The following is a 14,725-nucleotide window of genomic DNA, read 5'->3' as shown; positions in this document are numbered from 1 at the left end:
TTAAAATAGTTTTTGGGATTATGAATCTATCAATTGTGCAGTGCTTGTTTGCAGACTTAGATTACTTGCTAGCTTCTAAGAAGCAACTTGGTTAAGCGGAGAAGGTAAAGGTTAAAGTCATATAATTAGAATTAACCTCAATGTAAATAAAGGGGCCTCGCTATTTGGAGAGCCAAACTCCTGTGTTTTTTAAACTGACTTTCATCTACATAGTTCTATTTGGCATGCTTCATCATAGACAACTTACCTGGTACATTTTCTATGGTATTGGTTTGACTCAGCAGTTTTATCTACAGCTTCAGTCTTTAAAGAGGTCAGTCTTCAACTCTTACCTAAATTGTAACAGCTTTGGGGTGATCCTGATGCATCCAGGGATGATGTTCCAGATCAGGTGTTCATTGATGGAAAAGGCTTGTCTTTTTTTATTACACTTCTTAGTCTTCAATCGGGTGATGGCCTGGCTGCTTGTTTACTTGGAACTACCTGAGATGGTGGCTTGACTGCAAGATACATGAGGGTGCTGTTTGTGTTCTATGCCATAGAGGAATGTATAAATTGACCACGGGGGAATACTAGTTTTGTTCTCTTTGATGTTGTCCTCTCTTTTCCCCGGTCATCAAATTAACCATATAGAGGGGGTCCCATTATCTATGTTGTTGCTGTTTGTGTTCTGACAAAGCTAGTTTTGAAGATGGTGCAGGTTGACCAGGAGAGCCAATTAAGTTCCTTCAAGGAGAAATTGCTGTGATAATATTTCGTCAGGCTCCTGATGAGACCTAATGTGGCATATAGGATGCCTTTTATGCTAATGTATAGTCCGTGAGGCCATGGAGTAGTGCATTATCACCATCCAGATGCAAGAGTACAAAGGCTTGACCGGCAGTACAAAAGATGCTTTCAGGAAGTAACAGTTTGACTTTATTTCTAAGGGAGAGCTGTTACCACATCATCTTTGTGTTTTTTGGCAATGTGTTCCTTGAGGGAGAAATTTGGGCCCAGGATGAATCCAAGTGATTTGGCATTCAGTGAGAGTTGACGTTCGAAGCTGTCAATTGAAGATGACACTAGACCATATTGAACCCTTGGCACACTTTACATGTGACTGGAATCTGTTGTGAGCTGGTGTTGTCCGTGTCAACAAACTGATGTTGGTTCTAAAGGTAGGAGGAAAACTAGTGAAGGACAGTGTCGGTGAATCTCATTCGCAACTAGAGGGTACGTATGAGGATGGGATGGCCGACTGTTGAAAGCAGCTGAGAGGTCCAGCAATATCCGAGTGAAGGATAATCTTCATCTGTGGTTAACAAGGCATTGTCTATGATATGCAAGTTGACAGTCTCTGTTCCGCAGCGTGATCTGAAGCCAGAGCTGTAGTTGTGCAAGAGATGGTGAGCATTGATGTGATCTTGAAGTTGAACCTAGAATGCCTTTTCAATAATCTTGCAGATGAATGGTATGTGAGTGATGGGTTGTTAGTTCGTGAGGTTATCACGGTCTAGTATAGATTTCTTTAGGCGTGGGAGGATCTGGCCAGTCTTGAAGGCTTCTGGGAAGATGTCCCTGAAGAGAGGCATTGACAATGGTAAGTAGAGGATAAAAGAGCACCCCCAAAGAGAACTTTGATTAAGGACAATGGTAAGACTCCATCTTCAAAAGACGTGGCTTAAGGGACTTGAGTTTGTTAGCGAGATCTGGGAAAGATGGGTCTTTGAAAGCTGACCAATGAGGTATTCTACGGGAATGGGTGGGCGTGAGAGATAAAGCAGACTTGGTATCATCCACATGAGCTTTAGGATATTCAGTATTTTTTTTTCCCTGCAGAAGTAATTTTAGCACACTCGCTAAAGAATCTCTTTAGCTCATTTGTTAAAGAATCTTTTTATTCAGCATATTGTCTTCTCAGAATATTTTTCCAATCAGCAAGCAAATGTTCTACTGTTAAGCACTGCTGTATTGGTGGTATATAAAGGATGATTAAAGATGGGCACTAACTTAAAGTGAAGTAAAAATGTGTGACGGTGTTGAAAGAGCCCCTGGCGGTGCGATATTTTTCATAACCATTTATTGAGGAGAACTCAAGTTTATAAGTAATATAAAGTAATCTGTGCTCCGAGTTTGCACATTCCTGTAAGACCAAATTTTTCACGCATCTGATGCAGAGTTCTTCATTATCCAGTATTGGGGTACCTTTCATAGATTCACATAATAATAATAATAATACTAGTATTTATAAAGCGCGAACAGCTGCCTCAACTAGGAGGCGTCCCGGCGCTGTGAGGGCTCGACAAGAAAGCTAGCTGGGAGTCTGCAACTTATAGATGCTCCGAGAACAGCCACGACTTAAGCTGTCTCCTGAAACTTGTTTCTGATTGAGCCTTTCGCAGCTCAGGAGGTAGGAAATTCCAGAGACGGGTCACGTTGGCTGAAAAGGTCCGGCCACCCAATCTGGCCCTTTTGACTCGCGGCACACTCCGTAGCACCTGATCATTTGAACGAAGGGAGCGGGACTGTGTATATCTAGGCAGACGGGCTCTCAAATAATTAGGACAGGTGCCGTAGAGGGACCTATAGGCCAGAATAAGAGTTTTAAATTTTATTCTACTGGCAATCGGGAGCCAGTGTAAGGCCCGAAGATGGGGAGAAATGTGCTCTTTAAAAGGAATATGTTTAAGCAACCTGAATCATTCCCCGTCTCTGAGATGGGAGTCTCACTGTAAAATACAAAAGAGTGCCATAAGAATAAATAGGCCAAAAGAAGCCAAAGGCTATATCTTAGTAGCCTATCTATGTCCTTATAGGAAAAGGACCAAAAGTCCGCTCCAACCAATCAGCTATCAAAACCCTCTAGAACACTCCCAACAGAAGCAGCTCTCCTCAGATTTTCCTAGCACAAGTGGGAAGTAAATATCCCTAAAATCACTGAGAACTAGTTCTACAGGGAGGAGGGTGGGTGCACGTGAATCTAAGAAAGATACCAATACTGGATAACTGTAGTTACAGGTAAGTAACTTGTTTTCTTATCCAGTATTGGGGTATCTTTCATAGATTCACATTGGTGAATCAGCGGTGGGATGTAAAGCCTTGGATTTATAGGACTAACTCAGCCAACCTCGGATCACATGGCAAGAATCCAAAAAATTACTGTAGTACAACTCATTTTTTTAATTGACTACTTTTCAAATTTCTAAAAGTCTTGTTGGGGCCTTGTGTTAAGTCCATGTAGTAATTTTTTTTTTTTTAGAAACTTAAGTCACTGAAGTTAGGCGGGAGTACTTTGACTTGTAGGTCTTCTAAAAGGAATCCCTACTTTAGTAAAATAATGAGCAACCTAGAGAAGATGGTTGAGGAGCTCGACCTCGCCCTTATTCCAACATAGAAGTTAGAGAGCTAAGACTTCTCCATAATGCTAAGCAAATAAGAACTAGGTCCATCCCTACCAGAATACAACTCCAGGAGTTCCTAGCAGGGTATGCAAGGGACCACCCCACTGCTGAATAAGAGGGCCATCAGGAGAATCGGTAAAGTAGTGAGGATTATGAGGTTTTAAACCACCCACCTCCACTACTTATGGAGGATGGGAACTATGTGTCATACCTTCTAAATCTAAGGGGTTCATGGTCTAGATCCTACAGAGATGGGGCTATCTCTGTACCAGGCAGTGAGGACAACTTCACTGAGGGGGACAACACTTTAGCAAGGTTGACCAAAAGACTAGAGCTAGAGACTAGGCTTCTAGCTCTGGAGAAAGGAACAGAAATGGTCCGAGGACTCATCAATGGTGGCGGCAATTTAAAAAATCAATATAAGGAAGGATCTTATGATCCTAAAATCCTCAACGGGATTGTCCCTAAATTTGAGGATAGTGATGATATCACCAAGTGGCTTACTCCCTTTGAGAGGGCTTAAGGGCCAGAAAAGGAAGGAAAACTCACTGGGGGACACTTATTTGCGAACTGTCCTCTGATAAGTGCAGAGACAGACTTCTGACCTTAACGAGGACAGAAGCAGAGTCTTGGGAACTCATGAAGGGTACCCTGGTTGAGGGATTTGGACTCCCTACTGAGGAGTACAGAATTAAAATTCGGGGGGGGGGGGTGGGGTGGGGGGGGGGGGGGGGGGCTCAGAAATCCCTTAGTCAGTCCTGGGTGGAATTTGTAGACTATTCAGTAGAACACATTTTGAGTAACTGCATCAGTGAAAAGTTGTATTAGTATCTGGTAGACCTAGTTCCACTTTCTCCTCAAGAATTGGGAAAGAAGGCGGACCACTGGATCAAGACAAGTGTGACCAAGACAACTATTGGGGACGACCAGAAGAAAGAGGTTACAAAGCTTGCCCAGAGAAAAGAGGATGAGAAACCCAAAGACAAAACTTGAGTCTTCTTAACGCCCCCAAAATCCTGTCCAGGGGAGTGGGCCCATGAACTCTTCCCAGCCCATTGGTGTATATAAAGTGAAAAACGTTGATCCTACTAAGGCCTGGTGTTTCCACTATAACAAGGAGGACACCAAACTGCAGATCCTGCATGTCCCAACAAACCAGCACCTAGTCCCCCTCCCGTTTCTACTGGTGTTGCAAATTTCCAGATGGGATCAATAGTGGACCCAGAGCAAATCGGAGGCCACACTGAGGCTGTTTTAGTCTCTGAAGGTGAGGGATGGTTAGGCACGTTGTCTGTCGGCCCCCCTAATTTAAATAAATACCTGAAGTACCCCTCAGTGAATAGGACTAAGATAGAAGCCCTGAAAGTTACAGGTGCCAGTGTCACCATGGTGAGGGGCACACTGGTTTTCCCAGAACAATATCTGACTGGAAAAAACCTGTTCTGTTACCAATGCTCACAGTGTCACCCCTAACCCTAAATTATCTCCTTTGCTTAATATTTTCAAACTAGCACGATTACGTCCTGGGTACAGTGTGTGGTTATGCTTCAATAAACATAAAAAATTGAAAAACGTCTTCCCAGAAAAAATTGTGTACAGCATGTGGTTGTCCTTTAATTAAACACTAAAAATTGAAAAATGTTTTCCCAATAACATTTTTTTTTAAACTGGAGGTGTGTTGTGGAGGAAAGGTGGCCACGAACCGGGGTCCATTAGTTCGAGCACCCTTGTATTAGCTCTCTAGTGTTTTAGAGAGACGCCTGAGATGTTGCTGGGCGGGAACTGTTCTACACGCGGCACAGGAGAGACTGATTACATTGGTTAACAGCTGACCTCTAAAGCAGTAAGCGGGGGCAGGGAGCAGTATTAGCGGTTTAGTCTGTAGTAAATGCGTGTAGCTATAACGGGAATGAATACTTAATACGTGAGGGGACATTTAATCAATGCAGACCAGGACCACACGTTTAGGCTGTTTAAATTCGTTAGAGCTTTTGGACTAGCAGGAGAAGTCTAATAATGGGTGAGATAGCCCTTTACCTGCTCGAAAATGTGTTTGTCCTGGGTAAAACTGCGGTTTAACATCTGACCCTGAATGGAATGGAGGTTGATAACAGGGAGATTTATAGCAGAGGTCGTACTATTTCCTCTACCAAGAGCACAGCGCAAACCAGACATGATTGGGAATGGTTGAAGAGTAATGGATGTTTCATTTAATATGGGAGATTCATTGCTATAACTAAATGAGAGTGGAAACTCTGAGTTAGAGTATGCTCCACATATGATGGGTGGCAGTACTGGAATTCATTATCAAGTTCTACATGAGAAATCTAGTATTGGGTTCTTCATATGAGAATTTCTTCCATCTTTTATTATATTTTTATTTTCCTCACAGAGAATGCTAATAGGCAGCTGTTCTCATTCACCCGCCATTTCGAGTTTACAAATTTATTAAACTCTAAGTTTTGTTGAGCGATTGGCGCTGGGTGTTTGTGTGGTGCTCCGCGTTTTGTTGTGTTCTTTTTGTTTATAGCCGTACTTCTAGATTTCAAATATGTTGCAATGGAGTGCATGGTTATTTTTCATAATAGCTATTTAGCAATAACACTGGAAGTAACCACCCTCACCCTCAATTCAGGGGAGGTGCGAGTAAACTTCAGTGGAGATAGATGAGTGATTAGGCATAATGCACTGTATTAATCAATACGTTATGAATTGTTGGATGAAGCACATTTCACTAGAACACTTCACTTTGTTTTTGTTTTTTAAATCGTTTCAGGTTCCTCTCCAAATGTGAGGAGCTCCACTTGAGGTGATATCCCCTTCTTCCTCTGAATTGTGAGGAGGGTGGTTCAGCACCTAGGGATTACAGTAGTGAGAGTCCTGAGGAAAGCCGGGGTATTAATTTTGCTGGCTGAAACATGTCGACACCTATGCAGAGTGGAGGGGTTGGAATCTCATTATAAGCTCTCCAACCAACCAACCATCCACATTTTCGTTTTTACTCTGGATCTGGACAGCATACCTAATATTAAAATTACGATAGGACTCCCTGTTACCAGTTTTATATCACTTGTCATCACGTATTCTGCACCATTATCTCACCTGTGATTCCACATATCACATTTTGAGATGTATTGTCTTCCCCTACCTATTGCTCCACCTCCAGCGTTTGGCTGATACGGAGGTGTGTTGGCAGCCCTATGATGAAGCATGACACAGCTTGCTGTGTGTGAGGGCAGTTTTATAAAATTGGCGCATTCCCATACACTTAACTACCATCATGTAGCTTCTTAATCCCTCTTCATTTTGTGAGATTTAAACTGTTGAGCGGGAGGGTGAAGAAGGTGTTATCCTCTCACCCCTCTGTACGTTGTGTATCCTTGTCACCACTAGCCATAGCGACATTAGACGGGGGGTGGGGTTGCTGGTCTGACACAGATACTGGTCTATCCAAAACTCACAGCCGCCTGTCTGCTTGGAACTGATCTGGAAATTGTATTGTATTGTATTATGTTCTTATATAGCGCTGCCATCACCCTACGGGTATCTTGGCGCTCAGACAAGAATTAACGATTAACCTACAGTTCCAGATTGGAGATATCTCAGCATGAGCTGAGGTAGAAAGAAAGAACACACGCAGCCATGCTGCAAATCCCTGCGATAGTGTATGTGAAAACAAGAGTACAATGCCTAGCGCAGGGTGAAGAAGAGTTATAATGATGCGATTAAATCTGCATACATTGATTCAAACAACGGGGGGAGATATATTGGAGTTGGTATTACTTATAAGCACGTTGAATGCAGTGAAGAAAACTGTACCCAAAAGTAGCAGTTTCAAACTGACACAAGAACAATATATTATAACCACACTCTGGGTTCTTATTGTACCAAGATTTACATATTTATTTACATCTTCATAAAACAATTATGATTATAAACGGAGCAAAAGACTATCGGAGTATAGTCAGTGAATAGGAAAGGGGGTGCTCTTGTGATTTGGAGAAGACAGAAAGAAAGAAAGATGGCAATTATATTATACAATTATAACATTTACACAACAAAAAGCGGGAAAACTTCCGCTATCATATAAGCCTGTCCGTAACAATTGAAAGGGGGAATGAAATTGGACTGAGGGAGGTACAGGCACATGTGGAGCCAGATAATGTAGTATCCCAAAAAAGGTTCTCAAGTTGTGCACAGTAGATCTGCCGGAAACAAAACCCGACTAATCTGTCAGAGCAATTAATAGTACCATCGGCGTTACTATCAGCGAGCAATTTAGCATAGATCTTTGCATCGAGGTTTATAAGGGACAATGGACGGTACGAGTCCGTCTTAGCAGGGTCCTTATCTGGCTTCAGGATCGTGATGATTGTAGCTTCTCGGACAGTGCGCGGTAGCATACCGATCTCCAGTGCCTATTGGTACATACGGTGCAGCCAGGGAGCCAATATGTCAGCATAATCCTTATAAAAGGCTGCTGTCAGACCATCTGCCCCCAGAGCCTTATTGCCCGGCATGGCGCTGATAACCTGTTTTATATCCTCTACTGTGAACGGCAGCTCCATGTACTGTCGCGTGCCGTCATTAAACCACGCAAGGCATATCTCGTCTAAGTAGTTAGTCAAATCAGCCTGCGATGGGGACACTCTAGAGGTATTAAGCTCAGAGTAATACCCAGCAAACTCCTCCAGTATTTCAGGAGGCGTGCGCAGTACCGTACCATCAGGCGTATGTATTTCGGCTATATAAGAGTTGCTCCTGGGCGTTCGGAGCAGGTTTGCAAGTGTCCTGCCAGGCCTGTCACTCTCGCCATATCTCCTCGCTTGCGCGTGTTTGTGTAAATACACTATCTCCCTCTCCGCCTCAGTCTGGTATTCACTGAGTTTGGACCTTATATTGGCAAGCGTGTCGTGTGATGGCCTATCTACCTGCTGCCTCTCAAGGTCCTGAATCTCTCGCTCCAGTCTCTGTAAGGTGTTTCGGATATCTCGTAATACCCCAGTCTTTAAGGCTATGCAGTCTCCCCTCCTAACAGCCTTGAAGGCCTCCCATAGCAGCCCAGGTGAGTCCACCGAGCCTTCATTTAGTGTGAAGTAATCCTCGATCTTGGCTCTAAGGCCTTCACGGAAGACCTGATCCCGCAAGGCTCCAGACGGGAACCTCCATGTGAAAGGCTGTGTGTATGCCGGGGGTATTCTAATATTAATCTGCGCGGGGCGTGGTCCGACAGAGTGCGGGCGAGGTGCGAGGCCCAAGGTCACCCAAGCGTGCAAATCTCTTGTAAGCAGCCAGTAGTCTAATCGCGACCAGGCGTTTCTGTGATGTGTTATGCAAGTTCCCTCCCTGCACATCGGATGCGTGGCTCTCCATGAATCTGTCAGAAGGAGATCATCAATTATCTCATGTAAGAGTTCAGCTGCTTTAGGGTGATGTGCGCGCGAGGCCCCCTGTCTGTCAAGCTCCGCAGAGAGAGGAACATTAAAGTCTCCCCCCCCACATAAGGGCGACAGGTGTATTGTAAAGCGCTCCTACCAATATTATGTATCTACCGTCCTGGTCTATAATTGTGTTATGTGTGTGCCAGTGTAGACCCTTTCTCAACATTATCGTCACTCCTCTGGAGTAGCTAGAGTACCCTGAAGCAGCAATCACCTCCCACCGCCTGTTCCTGAGAGTGGTAGTGTCAGTTCCTAGCAGGTGTGTTTCCTGTAAAAAACAGATATCGATTCCGTGTCTTGTTAAATACGAGTGTGTAAGTCAGATTTTCCTACGGTCATTGAGGCCCCGCATGTTCCACGTGAGACATCTCAATATGTTTACAGTATGTGCATCAGTGTTCCCTGCCATCACACAGGCTAAGAAAAAAACATTAGCAGGCGACTTCCGCCAAAACTGCAACTGTAGTGTGGTCATAGTGAATTTCATCCCAAGAGGCCCGCACTCTGCAGACATCAGGCCTATACCATAAATCTCAAAACGATCATTCTCAAGGTTCCAGCTTGTTAACATGCATGGTGACTCAGTACTTAACGATAATGCAAATAATAAAAACTGTCTCCCCGTCCTCCCCCCACCCACACCAACCCCCCAACCAGGTTGTGTATCTCCACCCCCCGCAGAATCCCAACTTGAAATAGAATAACAATCATAGGGAATCATCTCAGTGGGTGCAAGAACTATGGGAATCATCCCAGAGGGTACGCGGGGTGACCACCTCCTTACCCTGTACTTGTGACAGGGTGACCAAGCGCAACTACGATCACTGCATCTCCAGGACCCAACTGAACCCGTCAGTTGAATTTGTTAGCGTACATAGCTAGCTCCCACTCCACTGCGGAATTACGCCCCACATTTCTGCAGTGTCGCATCCCTATTTGTCAGGTCTAATTAGTGAATACAAAGCTTATATACATCATTCAATGTCACTTAGCCTGTCCGTTGGCTCCTGTTCTTCTGGAGTAGACCTTGGTTTCTATTCTTTGGCCAGTTGCTTAGTATATTGGAGCGCTGCTTTCACATCAACAAAGAATGTTGGCTTTCCTGGACCTTGTACTCTCAGCTTCGCCGGGTAAATGAGCATGTATTTCGTGCCCGTTTGTTGAAATACTTTTTTTGCAGGTATGAATTCTCTGCGGGCTGCCTGCACCTGCAGAGTAAAGTCTGGATACATTTCTATGTTATTTCCTTTATATTGTATCTTGCCTTTGTCCCTCGCCATTCGCAGTATCGCATCCCTGTCTCTGTAATTTAAGATCCGGGCCAATATCGGCCTTGGTGGGGCTCCTGGTTTAGCTCTAGGCCCTAGTGTTCTATGCGCCCTCTCTACTAGGAACATGGGGGACAAACCGTCATCAAAAAGGTCTTTCATCATGGTCTCTATATAGCGCTTCATGTTTGGTATATCTGTGGATTCCGCCACGCCCGTGACGCGTATAGTATTCCGGCGCTATCTCGCTTCCAAATCCTCGTTCTTTTGTTGGATTATTTCCAGGACTTTGTCCATGCCTCTAATTTTCTTCTCTTTCTCGGTCTGGCCTTCTTCTGTTTCAGTTACACGTGTTTCCAACACGCTCACCCTGCTTTCCTGCTTATCCATGCGTCTCGTGATGCCATCTATCCGGACGGCCAGGGTGTCCATTTTGGTATTTATTGCTTGCAGGCTTGTTTTTAAGTCCTGAAACATGTGCCTAATGTCTTCAGCCAGAAATTGTCTTGCGCCTTCTCCCCCTGTATCTGGATCTGATTGATCCTGGTTAGCTGCTTTCTGCTTCATTTTATCAAAAGTAATTTTTGGTTGCCTCGTGTCAGGCTTTCCCATGGTGTCTCAGTTTGTAGTCACACACCTCGTAGGGCAACGAACGATAAGGTATGCTCCGTTTGGTGACTCCAACTATCGCCTTTCCAGGTCTGTCTGGATCTGCACCATGCACGCAGGCGGCGCGTTGCAGCTGCTAGAATGTTCCTCTGCCAGCACACTCGTGATTCAGACTCCCACGATCCTCATGGGACAGGTACTCACACCACCACTCACTTATCGTCTGGCTATAATCGCCGCTTGCAAGGTACAGTCCTGTGCGCAACCCACGTATGTCTTCAAATGCCGCAGCCTCGTGTTCAGTAACGGAGATCAGTCCGGGCCACGGCCTGTGCAAGCTCGCTCTGCCTTCCTGTAGTGAGGGACGCGGGGCCAAAGACTGAGTCTGGAGTGCAGTGCACCGTACATTATGTCTCCCTTTTAATTGACGCAACCAGCACCGGCTGAGCGTCTCTAGGGTCTAGGCGTGCACCTGTTCTCGTTTCGAGCTACCCTAGTAGTCTTAAGACGGATAGCGTGCGGGCGGAGCAAGTTGGCTCTTCCCAAAATGGCGGTTCTGGGCCATGCACTTCAATTGTTATATGCCTGCTACCATTGCACTCGTTATAGCTCCTGAACCCCCAATGGTATGACTTTTGGTGCAGAAATAGCCCGAATCAAGTCAGGAGTTGCTCTTCCCCGTTCTCATCGTCCGGTCCCGACCGCTCACAGCATGCGATCATCGCCCGGTGCCGCACAGTGCGTCCAGCTTTCACTCCGCGGTGGCAGCCCTGCACGTTTTTCCTCGGCTTACAGTCCCCGGAGTTAGCGGCGGTGTCACTCACCCAGTCGGATCCTAGCTGTGTGGCGCTGCTCACCGTCTGGTGTTCGTGCTCGCTCTGCAGGTCTCAGTGGACTCTGAGCAATTCCGCACTTCCGCTGGGCACCCGCACGTCGCTCACGCAGGCTGGGCAGAAAGCTAGACCCCGGCTTGTCCTTGTTTACAGGCCGCGCCTCCGTATTCAGCGCTTGTCATTTTCTGCCCCCACCACAGACTTTTGGGCCCCGAACCTTCTTGGGAGCAGACCATGACGGTCTATAAGGTGTGTAGGATTGTCGTGGGTCCGAAATGCAGCGTCGGATGTACGGATCAATGCCGGATTTGTCACTTGGTCGGCGGAGCTGCTGAGTTAGGCAGCCATTCCGCTCGGCAGCCAAGCCATGCCCCCCGGTAGTACCCAAGTTTAAAAACAATTATATGACTGCCTACTTGCATGGCCCAAAGCTTCAGATCACATATGGTGCCTTTTCATCTCTTAATTGTGTGGAATGTGATATTGTACAGTATCTCGGTCCTGGCATAAATGTAACCTTAGGATTTCAATGCTGTACTCTGGGAATGTCGGTTTGCATTTGTTCTCTCCCCCCCTCCCCCTCCCCAACCCTCCCCTTCCTTTTTTAGGTCTCGGCTAGCGTAGGCTGCGCACATGCGCAGTCTCGCTGGCGAGATTTAGTTACTCTGTGTAGCGAAAGTAAACCCCACCCCTCTTCTCCATTGTCTGGCCTCCTAAACGGCGGCCAGCCATTGGAGAAGAGGTCGCAGTGACGTCATTCTCTCGCTCTAAGCCCCGTCTTTTTCGGATTGGGGGGGGGGGGGTGTTTTTTAGTTTCTTTTTCTACCCTCTTCTCCTTTGGCTGGAATGGTAAACAAGAACTCAAAAACACGCCCGTTGTTTACATTCCAGCCAATGGAGAAGAGGGGAGAAAGAAAAACACTCCCCCCCCCCCCCCCCCCCCCCCCCCCCCCCCAGTCTGAAAAGGGCGGGGCTTAGAGCAAATGGTGAGCACTTGTTTACAACTGGAAAAAATACGTTGAGTACAAGCGTCCCTTCTTTTCACGAGCAGCCAATCATGCAGCGGGACTCAGTTATCCTGTTATAAAATGAATAGACTGTAAAAAAAAAAAGAGTAACAATTTCGAGACAGTGCTTTCGTGGGCGCGTACATTCAAATATGTTTAAACACATTTAATAAGATAGATGCCTGAACTGACGGTGCACTTCTTACCTGCGGAGTGCACAAAACAATATTTCAGATTCTCTGAATAGCTCCCCACTGTATTTTTCTAATCCCTTGATGCGAAAACAAATCCCTCTGCCTGGCATGGCGCCGGGAAAGTCCCAGACAGGAGACGGCCATTGTGTCTAGGTGCGTCGCATTGGTTCTTCGTCTGAGTCGCCAGCACCCCCTCCGCCCCCTGCCTCCCTGCCTCCCTGCAGTCTGGAGGCCCGGAGGTGTCTGCGTGACGCAGGGAGGCGGCGGGTCACGTGATGTTTTCGGCACGCGGCTGATGTTGATCCTCCCTCGGTGAGAGTGAGTGTGTACGGAGTGTTTCTGGTTCTGCCTGCCGGACGCGCAGGTTCCGAGGGCCCGGGGTGAGTGAAAGCGAGGAGAGACCCCCCCCCCCGAGCGGCCATGGCCAGAGTGCTGAACTACCAGGACCCGCTGGACACGGGCTCGCCCTCCACCCCGGGCGGAGAGTGCTGCTGGCCGCCGGAGGAGAGCCACTACCACCCACGCAAGCGCTCGTCCAGTGCTTCGCTTTCCCAGGTCCAGGAGGAGCCGGAGGACGAAGTGCGCAAGTGCGGCTACCTGCGCAAGCATAAGCACTGCCACAACACGCTTCTTCGTGCTGCGCGCGGCCAGCGCCAGGGGCCCGCGGCTGAGATCAGCGCCGCTGGCTGCCGGCTTCGGAGGCGGCCCCTGGATTACTCATGGGAGGCGGAAGGGGTGAACCGTCCCCTCAATGGCACCGCGCCCAGTCTCCCAGAGCCCGCATCAAGATGTTTTGATGTTTTATTTTCAGACGAGGAGAGAGCAAGCGGCTCGCATTCTTTGACATGTCTCCAGGCCCCCTGTCCGGTGACAGGCCATAGCCCCCAGCCACCTCCCCATGGCGAAGATGTGTGACCTGCTGTTCAAGCTGCTGCTCATCGGCGACTCTGGGGTGGGCAAGACCTGCGTGCTTTTCCACTTCTCCGACGATGCCTTCAACACCACCTTCATCTCCACCATAGGTGAGTGTTTGTGGTACCTGCGTGATGGGGCGGTAACTCTGAAGTATTGGTCCTCCTTCAGTACCAGCTGCTTGTGTTGTGTCATGGGTGGAAGTGGCCAATTTGGCATTTGCTGGCCTTGATCGTGAGGCCGGCTCGTTGGAGGGCCTGCAAAACCTCTCGGAGGTGGTTGAGGTGGTCGGACCAGTGGCGGCTGTACACAGCGATATCGTCCAGGTAGGCAGCGCTGAATTCCTCAAGTCCCGCCAGGACCTGGTTCACTAGCCGCTGGAAAGTTGCTGGGGCATTCTTCATGCCGAATGGCATGACCTTGAAGTGGTAGTGGCCATCAGGAGTGGAGAAGGCAGATCGTTCTTGGGCCCGGGGTGTGAGACCGATCTGCCAGTAGCCCGCTGTCAGGTCGAAGATGCTGAGGTAGCGGGCAGCTCCCATGCGGTCGATCAGTTCATCTGCTCGGGGGATGGGATGTGCGTCGGTTCTGGTGACAGCGTTCAAGCCCCGGTAGTCGACGCAGAACCGGAGCTCAGGAGTGGTGCCGGGGGCGGCCGCTTTGGGGACCAGTACCACTGGGCTGGCCCAGGGGCTGTCTGAGGGCTCGATGACCCAGAGCGTGAGCATTTTTGCCACCTCCTCCTGGATGCAGGCCCATACCCGATCTGGTACGCGGTAGGCCCGATGTCGGATAGGGGGACTGTCTCCAGTGTCCACGTCGTGCAAGCACCAGGGGGTGACCCCTGGAGTGAGGGAGAACAGGGTCGCGAACTGCAGTAGGAGGTCTCGGCAGCCTTGGCGCTGTTCCGGGGTGAGGGCCTCTGAGAGTCGGACCCCGTCCACGGAACCATCTTTCTCCCGAGTCCGTAGGAGATCAGGGAGTGGTTCGGAATCCTCTTCGGCTCCGCTGTCTGTCGCCATCAGGAGGCAGAGCTCCGAACGCACAAAGTGGGGTTTTAATCGATTGGCGTGGAGGA

At 47.8% G+C, this 14,725-nt stretch overlaps 1 protein-coding gene across 1 annotated transcript in view; it reads left to right on the top strand.

Annotated features, from left to right (window-relative positions):
- ZC3H18 (zinc finger CCCH-type containing 18) overlaps positions 1-14,725 on the top strand; it is a 449,445-nt gene that overhangs the window by 80,969 nt on the left and 353,751 nt on the right. The window lies entirely within an intron of this gene.

The sequence above is a fragment of the Lissotriton vulgaris genome, chromosome 12, assembly GCF_964263255.1.
Source record: "Lissotriton vulgaris chromosome 12, aLisVul1.2, whole genome shotgun sequence".
NCBI classification, from domain to species: domain Eukaryota; kingdom Metazoa; phylum Chordata; class Amphibia; order Caudata; family Salamandridae; genus Lissotriton; species Lissotriton vulgaris.
This window is presented reverse-complemented; position numbering and strand designations above follow the sequence as displayed.